The 10,088-nt window shown below is 38.0% G+C and overlaps 1 long non-coding RNA gene across 8 annotated transcripts; it reads left to right on the forward strand.

Annotated features, from left to right (window-relative positions):
• Positions 1–3,167: 3,167 nt before the first annotated feature.
• Positions 3,168–6,647, forward strand: LOC113318495. 8 transcript variants are annotated; one of them, XR_003344582.1, is made up of 7 exons: positions 3,168–3,332; positions 4,055–5,296; positions 5,386–5,460; positions 5,574–5,705; positions 5,814–5,863; positions 6,138–6,242; positions 6,393–6,647. It is a non-coding gene; the product is annotated as an uncharacterized LOC113318495 (long non-coding RNA). The 8 variants fall into 8 exon arrangements; XR_003344586.1 differs by having other exon boundaries at positions 5,428–5,460; XR_003344583.1 differs by lacking the exon at positions 5,574–5,705 and having other exon boundaries at positions 4,055–5,018; positions 5,156–5,296.
• The last annotated feature ends 3,441 nt before the right edge of the window (positions 6,648–10,088 follow it).

Raw genomic sequence — 10,088 nt, forward strand, 5'->3', positions numbered from 1 at the left:
TATAGGAAAGTAACCTAATTAGGCAAAATCTCTTACGACCGCTCGTTTAAAGACTTATGTGGGATCAAGAAGCTCAACGAATATCGTTGGTGGGAAACTAGATACGAAGATGAGAATGTTCACTCATTATGTCACATATTTCACATTCAATATTACCCTGTTAACAACATTCAGTAGAAATTCGTCTTTGACTTCAATTCTTGATATTAAACTTTGAAACTTTGTAAAATTTCGACAATTTTAAATCTTTGTCTATGATTACTTGTTGTTTTCAAACTTCTTTTAAAATTTATTTTTATCCGCATATTAGATCAGGGTACCATGGACAATGAACTTTAACACTTGATTCTTTACATCATTGATATTTTCTTGGTAACACAAACTTAAAAAATTAATTCCAATCCCTAATCGTTTTCAACTTTCTTCAACAACTGATATTCTTCCTTAATTATTGATAATGTTGACATGTTTCCATTCTCGACTTGTTTGGAGATGTATATTCTGTAATTCAAACTACAAGAATGAAGTTAATTCACATTTAATGACACCCTCATGATTGATAAGAATTAACCTTCAAGAGATCAAAAAGTGGTGAATGGGTGCCTGGTTGAGTAAATCTTCATTCTATTCATAGGTGTGGAAAACACCTTATTTATGATCTATTGTTTATGCATATTTTGCTATTTTTCTTATAAATTATGTATTTTACATTTGTTTTTGAGTTACTAAGTACTTTAGAGTCATTTGGAGAAACAAAAGAATAATTCATCCAAGATTGAGAAATAAGGGAAAAATGATCATTTCATAGGCAAAACGAGTGCAACCAGAGCATGTCCTTTTTCAGCAAGTCTGCTTTCGTACTTGATTTCATACGACCCCAGAAAATTTGACCAGATGGCCAATCAGATTGAATCATCAGCACGTTCTAAGGTTCTCTTTAATGGGTATTCAGAGTATACCGTGATCTATCTCCTCTGAAAATAAGGCTTGAGGCGGCGAGATGCATGAAGTAGCGAAAGTGCTATCTTTTGAATTTTGGTTTATCATGTTTCCGCCCCCGTCAGAGATTTATTGACGAAGTAAACATGTTTCTCATGTGGATCAATAACGAATAACATTGCACTTACAACACATTCTGTCTCATCTAGATAAACTCCGATGGGTTATCCAGTTTTTGGACTCACCAATACTAGAGGAATAGATAAGTATTGCTTGATTTCGTTGAATGCTTCTTCACACTAATCTGTCCACCCACAATTCACCACTTTTTCAGGACATAAAAAAGCGGTTTGAATCGATCCGATGAGCATGAGATGAAAGGGTTCAAAGCTTCCAATCCCATGTCAGCTTTTGGACCTCCTTTCTCGTCCTCGGGGATGTCATATCTCTGATGGCTCTTATTTTTTCTGGATTCGCCTCGATTCCTCCATGGGTCACCAAGTATCCAAGGAACTTTCCTGAAGATAACCCGAACAAACAGTTTGCTGGATTGAGATTTATCCAATATCGCCTCAAAATATCAAATGTCTTTTGTAGATCGAGCCAGTAAGACTCCTTTTACTCAGATTATACTACCATACCGTCGATATACACTTCCATTGTCTTACCAATCAGGTTTTTGAACATATCGTCTACCAAATATTGGTAGGTTGCTCATGCGTTTTTAGCCCGACCGGCATCACAGTATAGCAGTAAACTCCCATCTCAGTTACAAAAGCAGTATGCTCCTGATCCTCTTCGAACAAAGGTATTTGATTATAACCTAAAAAAACCATCCATGAATGATAGTCTCCCATATCCCGAGGTTGCATCCACTAAATCTCTTATCCGCGGAAGTGTGTACAGATCACTTGGGAATGCTTTGGAACATGCACGACATTAGACAACCAAAGAGGATACTGGACCGGTCGAATAAAACCTACCTTCAACAGATTCTCGACCTCTTCAACCACTATAGATTTTTTTCTTTGTGCCATACTCCTTATTTTTCTTACAAAATGGTCAAAATTTCTCATTGTTGTTTAGCTTGTGATAGGATATGCTCGAATCTATTCCCGGCATTTCAGCGAAACTTTATGCGAAAACGTCGACGTTTGCTCTTAACAATGTAATCAAACAATCGAGTTCGTGTGCATGTAGATCTGTCCCTACAAACATGGTTTTGTGCTTCTCGTTCTCGATATGGACCTCAACAAGTTTCTCAACTATTGGGGGATCATCCGCATCCTCTCCCACATATGATTCTGGTGGAAGAGAACTCTGTAATTCCTATTTATGTTCGACTCGCATGATATGGTTCCCACTAACTTCTGATTTCCGCACTACAAGAAAACTTGGCATTAACGACTACTTTCTTACCAACAGCTGTCGGTGGAACTCTTCAACGACAACTTTTGGTAACCAAAAACATCTCTGGCTTGCAGATATCTTTAACAACCAGTTTTCTAGCAACGATAGTTGGTTGAACTCTTTAGCAACGACAACTTAACAACCGAAATATCATATTTGTTGTTATTATCTTCTAGCCAACATGGAGTAATCAGAGTGTACCATAGAGGGTATACATGTTTTATCACTCGTCTTACCCATCGTAAAACCCTGTTGGTAGACACCTAATCCAACCATCAGATTGTTGCCATTGGTAGTGTATTTCAACAACTATTATCTGCCAACTAATAATTATAATAGAAGCAATATATTTATAACAAGCGCAGTTAGCCACCAAAACTATATGTCTATGAACACCTTTACCAACCGTGAAAGTAAGTACATGGCTATGACACATTGATGGATATCGAGTAAAATTGAATGAGGTTGATAAAACCAACGACGACGAGGGAGATTAAACATAGCCAAGAATCTGGAATCATATAAATCAAGATAAATTTATGTTTCTTCGGCGCTGCACAAGAACCGGCCTGTACCCAAAGAACCGGCTTGGAACCGGGAAACTTGAACAGGAACCGGACTGGAAGCGGACAAAGTCGCACAGGGAACGTGAATTCAATCCAGAACCGATTTCATAGGGTACAGGTACCGGTTCCAAGGGATTCCCGGAAGGTATCGACCCAAAAAAACTGATTAATACTAGCCGTCCAGATGGATGAATATTAGCCATCCATGCTAGGTATCTCATCTTATCTTATCGAACAGAAATCAATTCATTACATTCACTCGTTCTTTCTTTCTTTCCTGTCCTGCGGCTGCTGCCTCTTTTTCATTTTTTCTCAACTGAAATCTGAAGAGTGGAGAACAACAATCCATCGTTAACCACTTACCATCAGTGTAGCGAAATCATATACTTCTTCTTCAATCAACAATAGCAAGTCAAGGTTTTTTTTTTTGTTTGTTTGTAAGATCGATTTAGGGTATTATGTTCATTCTATTTTCATTTTCATTTTCATTAATTTATCTGATTTAGATTTTTGTTTAGATCGATTTAGGGTTTTATGTTCTTTCTATTTTCATTTTCATGAATTTATCTGATTTAGGGTTTTTTTTAAAGATCAATTTAGGGTTTTATGTTCATTCTATTTTCAGTTTCATGAATTTAATGATCCTCTGGTTTATATGTCTCCGTTTTCACAGTGAAACCATAATTCTGATTTCTAAGTTTCGATTAATATTCCTATCTTATCAATTCTGAGTTCATATATATATTAAGCTTGGTGTGAGTTTACATTGAAGTGTTTTAGCCTATGTTGTTGATCGGAAAGATGGGTTGAATCCTAATTACTAATTCTGAGGATATAGCACCTGGAATTGGATTAGGATTTTAACCTGTTGGATGGGTTCATAGTTTTTAATTAACCTTCATAGAATCATAGTTGTTGATTGCAGATGTCATATTTGTATAAGTTGCAATAAGTGTAAGTTGTGTAGCTAAGACAACCATCATCTGCTTCCTTTTAAGGTTCACCCATTGTATTTAACATATTAGAATTCATATAGCTAGTTGCATTACCAATGAGGGAGAACATATTAATTTCCTTGTTCATTGTACATGTACCCTCTTAATGATGACAACATCTCACTGCTGGATTGATTCATTCAGGTTTACAAGACAAAGGATTTGATGAGTCTGTAAATGGTGAAGCTCAAAGCACAAGATATTTTACTGCTGGATTGATGGATTGTTTTGATATACTTATGCGCTCAAGCTTTTGATGACCATACTTGATTTACTTATCTTTTATGCAATTCATGGTTACCGATTCCTGCTATGTTCCTTGTTGGTAATTTTGTATGAAATCTTTTTCTTGCCCCTTTGAAATTCCTGAAAAACTTTGGTGAAATCATATAACCTAAGTTACAAGGAATCGATCTATAGAGAATCCATGACATGAATAGTGGTTGTGCTTTTGACTTTTGTAGAAACCATAAATTCAGATTTCTTAGTTTCATTTGAGAAACTTAGTGGCTTTAGTAGTAAAGCTGTATTTTCTTTGGTAAAAAGAAAAAGAACTTAATCTTTTCTGGGTTCAGAATCAGGGCAAGATTTATATGCTGAACTTTTGAAACATTTGCAGGTAACACAGCTTTCACCTTCCATATTAGAGTCTGAAGGCGTGCCGGTCTACCGTTGTGTTCAGAATCCCGGGGAGTTTTTATCTCACCTTCCCTCGAGCATATCATTCTGGCTTCAATTGCGGCTTCAACTGTGCTGAGGCTGTAAATGCAGCTCCTCTTGATTTGTTGCGTCATGGGAAAAATGTTGTAGAGCTTTACCGTGAGCAGGGACGTAAGACATCAATTTCTCATGACAAGTTGTTACTAGGTGCAGAAAGGGAAGCTGTTAGGGAAAATTGGGAAATATCATTATTAAGGAAGAACACCATAGATAACATAAGATGGAAAGATGTCCGTGGAAAGGATAACTGCTTGCTACTTGTTATCTGCCTTACATGTTTGTGGATAGGAGTTCTAGTGTAAATCTCATAAGATTAATTTTGTATATATCTTGTTTGATATATGTCTTACTATGGTGGGCACTGCTTAAAAAGTCCACTGGTATTAAGGTATCAGATTATATTGTCCTGCACATACCTTTACTCTTGTGATTAGTATACATCTCAGCATTGGCAAACACTTCTTACTACAAGGGCTTATTTTGTTCCTAAGATGCTGAGATATTGAATTATTTGCTGTACTGCAGGTTATCTGGGTCGTCTTCAAGTGTTTAGAAGATACGGTGGAAAAGGAAATGGATGCATTATTGCTGGTTATTATGAACTGTTTAGTTCAATTTCAATTTTAACCACTCAACAAGCATATGGTATTCAGCAATAACCACGGGGTAAGATACATGAACTGATCTTTTTTTTCCTAATATAAGTCTTATTCTGGTCCAGGGGCTCATGTACTTGGTATGTTTTTTATTGACAGGTTAGTCGTTCATTGGATCTCATTGTTCACTTTTTTATGTAGTTACAAAGAAGCATTTCTCTGGGAGATTTTCAGGTATATTATTATAAATCCATGTCTTATTTGTTTCGGGAATATAAATTTTATCAGTGTGACCTCAGAATTAATTGATACTTGTTTGAGATTTGTGCTTATTTTCTCTAATGAAGTCCATAGATCGAGTTTCTTTTGTTACGGAAGTGTTAAGATTAGGAGAGGTTCAATTGGAAGATCTGCCTTCAGATTGGGATTTGGATGTAGTAGCCAGTATGACTGATGGGTGTTTTAGATGTGATCTCAAGGTTGTCTTAGCTGCTGTTTTATGGAAGTTCGTGTTGTTATTTTTGTTAAATATTTCTACATTACCTAAATAAAGAAATGCTGATACACAGTTAATTCCTTGGTTGCAGAATCTTTGTGTTCCTCCACACTGTCCATAACAGAGATTCTAGAAAAGGAGGTTAGGTTCTTTGCCTTTCAATTTTTTATAAGCGAAACTGTCATCAGTTGTCTTTTACAGACTATTCCGTGAACCCTCAGTTTCAAATGTGCTAATAATTGCAACACATTTCATCACGGAAATTTGTCAACATAAGATTATGTCCATAGGGGATGTATATCATTTAATATTTGCATGGACTGAAGTAAATTGTGACAACTTCTATCACTTTATTACTATGGTTAGAACTTAGATGGCATGATGGAATGTTGAAAATTTTATATTTTTCTTCCAGTGCCTTACTGTTAGCTTGTTGAATCACTGAGAGGAAAAGGCTGCAGCATTAGCTGCTGGCAAATCCCTTTCCACGCTGAGAGTATGGAAAAATGCTCATGAGCAGGTAACATAGAAATGTATTGCTCTTGACCAGGAGTTGATGTGTTTTCTTTTTTTTAGTTTATATGCATTTTGTACTTGTTTTTGTTATTACGAACTAGGCGGGTGCAAGTGTATCATCAGAATCTTTTCAAACATGTTTGGGCTGGTGCAGTGGAATGAACTCAATGGTGAAGGTGGTTGCAGAAGGACAAAGTCTCTTAGCTACACTGCAGAAAGCGTGCAAAGAGCTTCATTTGTTGGTTTGGAGATATCTCATTGCTGTACTTAAGCATTTGTGTTTGGATGTTAGCAAACAAATATGTTCAAGTTATTTGTTGTCTTATTGGCTATCCAGAAGAGGTGGATGGATTTTGTAGTTGAATTTGTTGTATTGTTTTCAGAATAAAGATTTTACTCTTGTGAATCACTCTGGCAGCTCAAATTCGTTGTTGGCTGAGGGCCTTCACCAAGTGAACGTCAATGACGGACCTTCATACCCAACACCTTCACCAGCTAATTATTTTGCGGTTCAAACCCATGACCTTCAAAATATGGAGTGGTTAAAATCCTTGGCCAACAACATCAAACACCTTCACCAACTGAAATTCAGTAAGTTAAAGTCTTTAGCAGCTTGGAATGTTCTATAACAAGCAACCTCTAACAACAAATATTAGTCTTCAGCAACAAATATTCCTGCGGGTGAAATATTTCAACAACAAATACTTTATGCCTCTACCGACGACAGTCACTGGTTATTGGAAATTTCTGCCGAGTAGGATTTTCGTCGTCCATTCTAGTTGAAAGATACCTCTTCCAGCAACATAGTTGATCCAGGTCTTTAGCAAAGCATCCTTTAGTCACAGAGCGTATCTGTTGCCGCATCGGTTGCTACAGAGTTCCAGGCGCTAAAACCTACCTTTTACTCACCGAATCAGAGTAGTTGCTAAATCCAAGTTTTCTTGTAGTGCCGGTATTCATCCATAGCGTTCTCGTGACATTTGTGGGTTGCCATCTGGTCGCTTCTCACCTCCACGACCCCTTCAAATGTAATAAACTTTAGGTACTGGTGATACAAGGATGTGACAACACCGATCCATGCATCCAGTCTTATCCTACGATCGTATTATAGGGAGCTCAATAATCCATCAATAATAAATTACCTAGAACAAACTTGTTAGTTACTGTTATAGACATCTTTACTTTACCAATCGTCTTTGTTACTTCTCTACTAAAGCCGATAATTGAATTTCCGTCCTCTTCAATCAAGTCGTGTGAAAGATTTATAGCAGAATAAGCTCCTGAAAATAGCACGCTCATAAAGCTTCCCGTATCTACTAGAACACAGTGTATTCGGAGCATTCCAATCCAAGTTTTTATAACGCTAGCATCATGGTGGGGAACGTAAATACCTCTCATGTATGCTTCAGTGAACTCGATCTTTGTGCATCCAAGCTCCAGAATTTCTGCTACGTTTCCACTGGCGAAATCGACATGATTTGTTACGTACCACTCCTTTAATTTCCTGAGGTTTCTCCTAGTCTCATCTTCAGATGCCCTCCTGGACATAGAATGAATCCTGGCATGACTGACGTTAATCACATGTGCTATGCCTAGCGCTGTCCTGATCCTTTCCCAAAATCTTTCTTCACGTACTCTTGCATCTTTCCATCATCTATCATTCATTCGCTGGACTTTGATCTGTAAAGATCGACAATTCTCGATCCAGTGACCAATATCTTTATGAAAATCACATTACTTATTTTAGCCACGTTTATCACGTGTCTCTGCTGGCAAAGGTCGAGGGGGGCTCAAGTCCATGCTTATTTTGTCATACAACTCTGTTAATCTTATGTATAACGGTGTTAGCTTCATATTATGATGTTTCTGATATCTGGTTCCCACTCGTCCCCCGTGATTGTTCTCTCGAACTTTAGCTCGATCATTGTCTTGTCTGCTCGAACGGTTCTTTGACTTGTATTTCTTCCAGTCATTCGGATGATTGGATGATCTGTGAACTTCTATAATTTCTCGAGCTTTCGAATCATCCTCGACCCGAGCGTACTCTTCTGCTCGATCATACAGTTCTTCCAGAGTCTTTAGTGGTCTCTTGACTAAGGAATTTAATATACCCCTTTGATCATACTGGTATGCTTGTTTGTAAGCCTCTATAATGACTTGATCGTTGGCGTCATCCACTTCAGCTATCTCTTTCTTGAAGCATCGAGTAAACTGTCCGATGCTTTCCCCTTTTTGAATATTCAGAAGAAATAATGAATGGCATCCTTTCCGATCACGTCTATTGTATTTGTAGTGGGAGCAAAATTTATCAACCAGCTTGCAGTAAGTTCTGATCGACTGCGCCCGGAGCTGATTGAACCACGTAATTGCTCCGCCGGTCAATGATTGCGGAAACATCTTGCACATTAATTCATCGATGTACTGCCATAGGGTCATGGAAGTTTCATAATGTAAAATGTGTTGATACAGATCATCTATTTTCTAATCAAATTACGGTAGCTTGGGACTTGAAAATTCATTGGTGGACGAAACTCTCTGATATTCTCTTTGAAGGGAGCTCATGCGGCTCGATGAAGCCTGTATAGCTTGTCCTCTCTGAAGTGCTTCTTTGATATTACTCTCTCGATCATCTTTCAAAGACGAACATCAGTTATCGCCTAAATGTCGTCGTCAGAGGAACTGTCATCCTGCTCGTACTCCCGGTGCTCAATAATTTTCTTTGAGGATATGTAAATTCGCTTCTTATTCTATTTCACCCCGCTCGAGCATAGTAATCATGCGAAAATTCTCTCCCGTCGTACTGATCTCGAACCATATCTTCGTCATTCCTGGGGCGTTTTGAGACGACGACGGTTCTGGCCATACTATGTTGAGCTGTATCTGGCGCTCTCGGGCGCCTGATCGCCTGGCCCGTATACGCCTTCATCTAGGTAGATCTCTAGTAACCACCTGGGCGTTTTCTTACAGAGTTTTCTATTGTCCATCCAGATCGATCACTTCTCTGGGTTGGTTAGCATCTTGCGGGTTAATTCGAATTCCTAGGCGCTCCTAAACAGACCGACCCTTCCGGTTTCGATCAAAATTCGTCGATTGATCTTGATTTTTCAGATTAGTAGTCCATGATCGAGACTGGTTCTCACGTTCTAATCTCAGGCGAACGTTCTCCTTCTCTACCTCGTGCAGCTGATGACGCAATAGATTTGCCTCCGTACAGGGAGTCGCGGTCCGTCCATCTCGCAGATCATGTCGGTCATCATTCCTCCTTGGCGGGATTCGGAATACAAGTTCTCTGTTTACTCGGACCCGCGGGTTTCTCCCATTAAGTATGGACTCTGTTAGAGCATTGCTCGGTCGAACTCGCAAGCGTTGCTATCTCAAGATTGTTTGTCAAGTTTAAATGATCAAAAATATAAGTCTTGATTTCTAGTCTACTTATAGTTATGTATCGGATTAGGATATAATGTGTAGTTGAGCTTTAGACTTCATGACGTTCATCGATTGAAGACGAAGATCTACTGAGGAGAGCTTGGAGGAACTTCATCAACAAAAGGTATGTGGAGACTAAAACTTATCTATCATTCAGAAGTCTATTCTATTCTATCTCCTAATGAGACTAAGTCGTATAACTATATAGACTTTTATATTATACACATTTGATATTTCGAGCTGTGTTTAACTCGGTTATCTATTTCTCGAAATATGTGTTGGGAGCTTTTTGCTTTAGCTACGTTCATCATATTCTTGACGAGTTTAGTTGGAAACAATTTATTTGTTGAAAACTAAATAATAAGACAAAATATGATCATGTGATAATCGCCTTGAAACATCTTACGTGATTTGTATGAGACAA

The sequence above is a fragment of the Papaver somniferum genome, chromosome 10 (assembly GCF_003573695.1).
Source record: "Papaver somniferum cultivar HN1 chromosome 10, ASM357369v1, whole genome shotgun sequence".
NCBI classification, from domain to species: domain Eukaryota; kingdom Viridiplantae; phylum Streptophyta; class Magnoliopsida; order Ranunculales; family Papaveraceae; genus Papaver; species Papaver somniferum.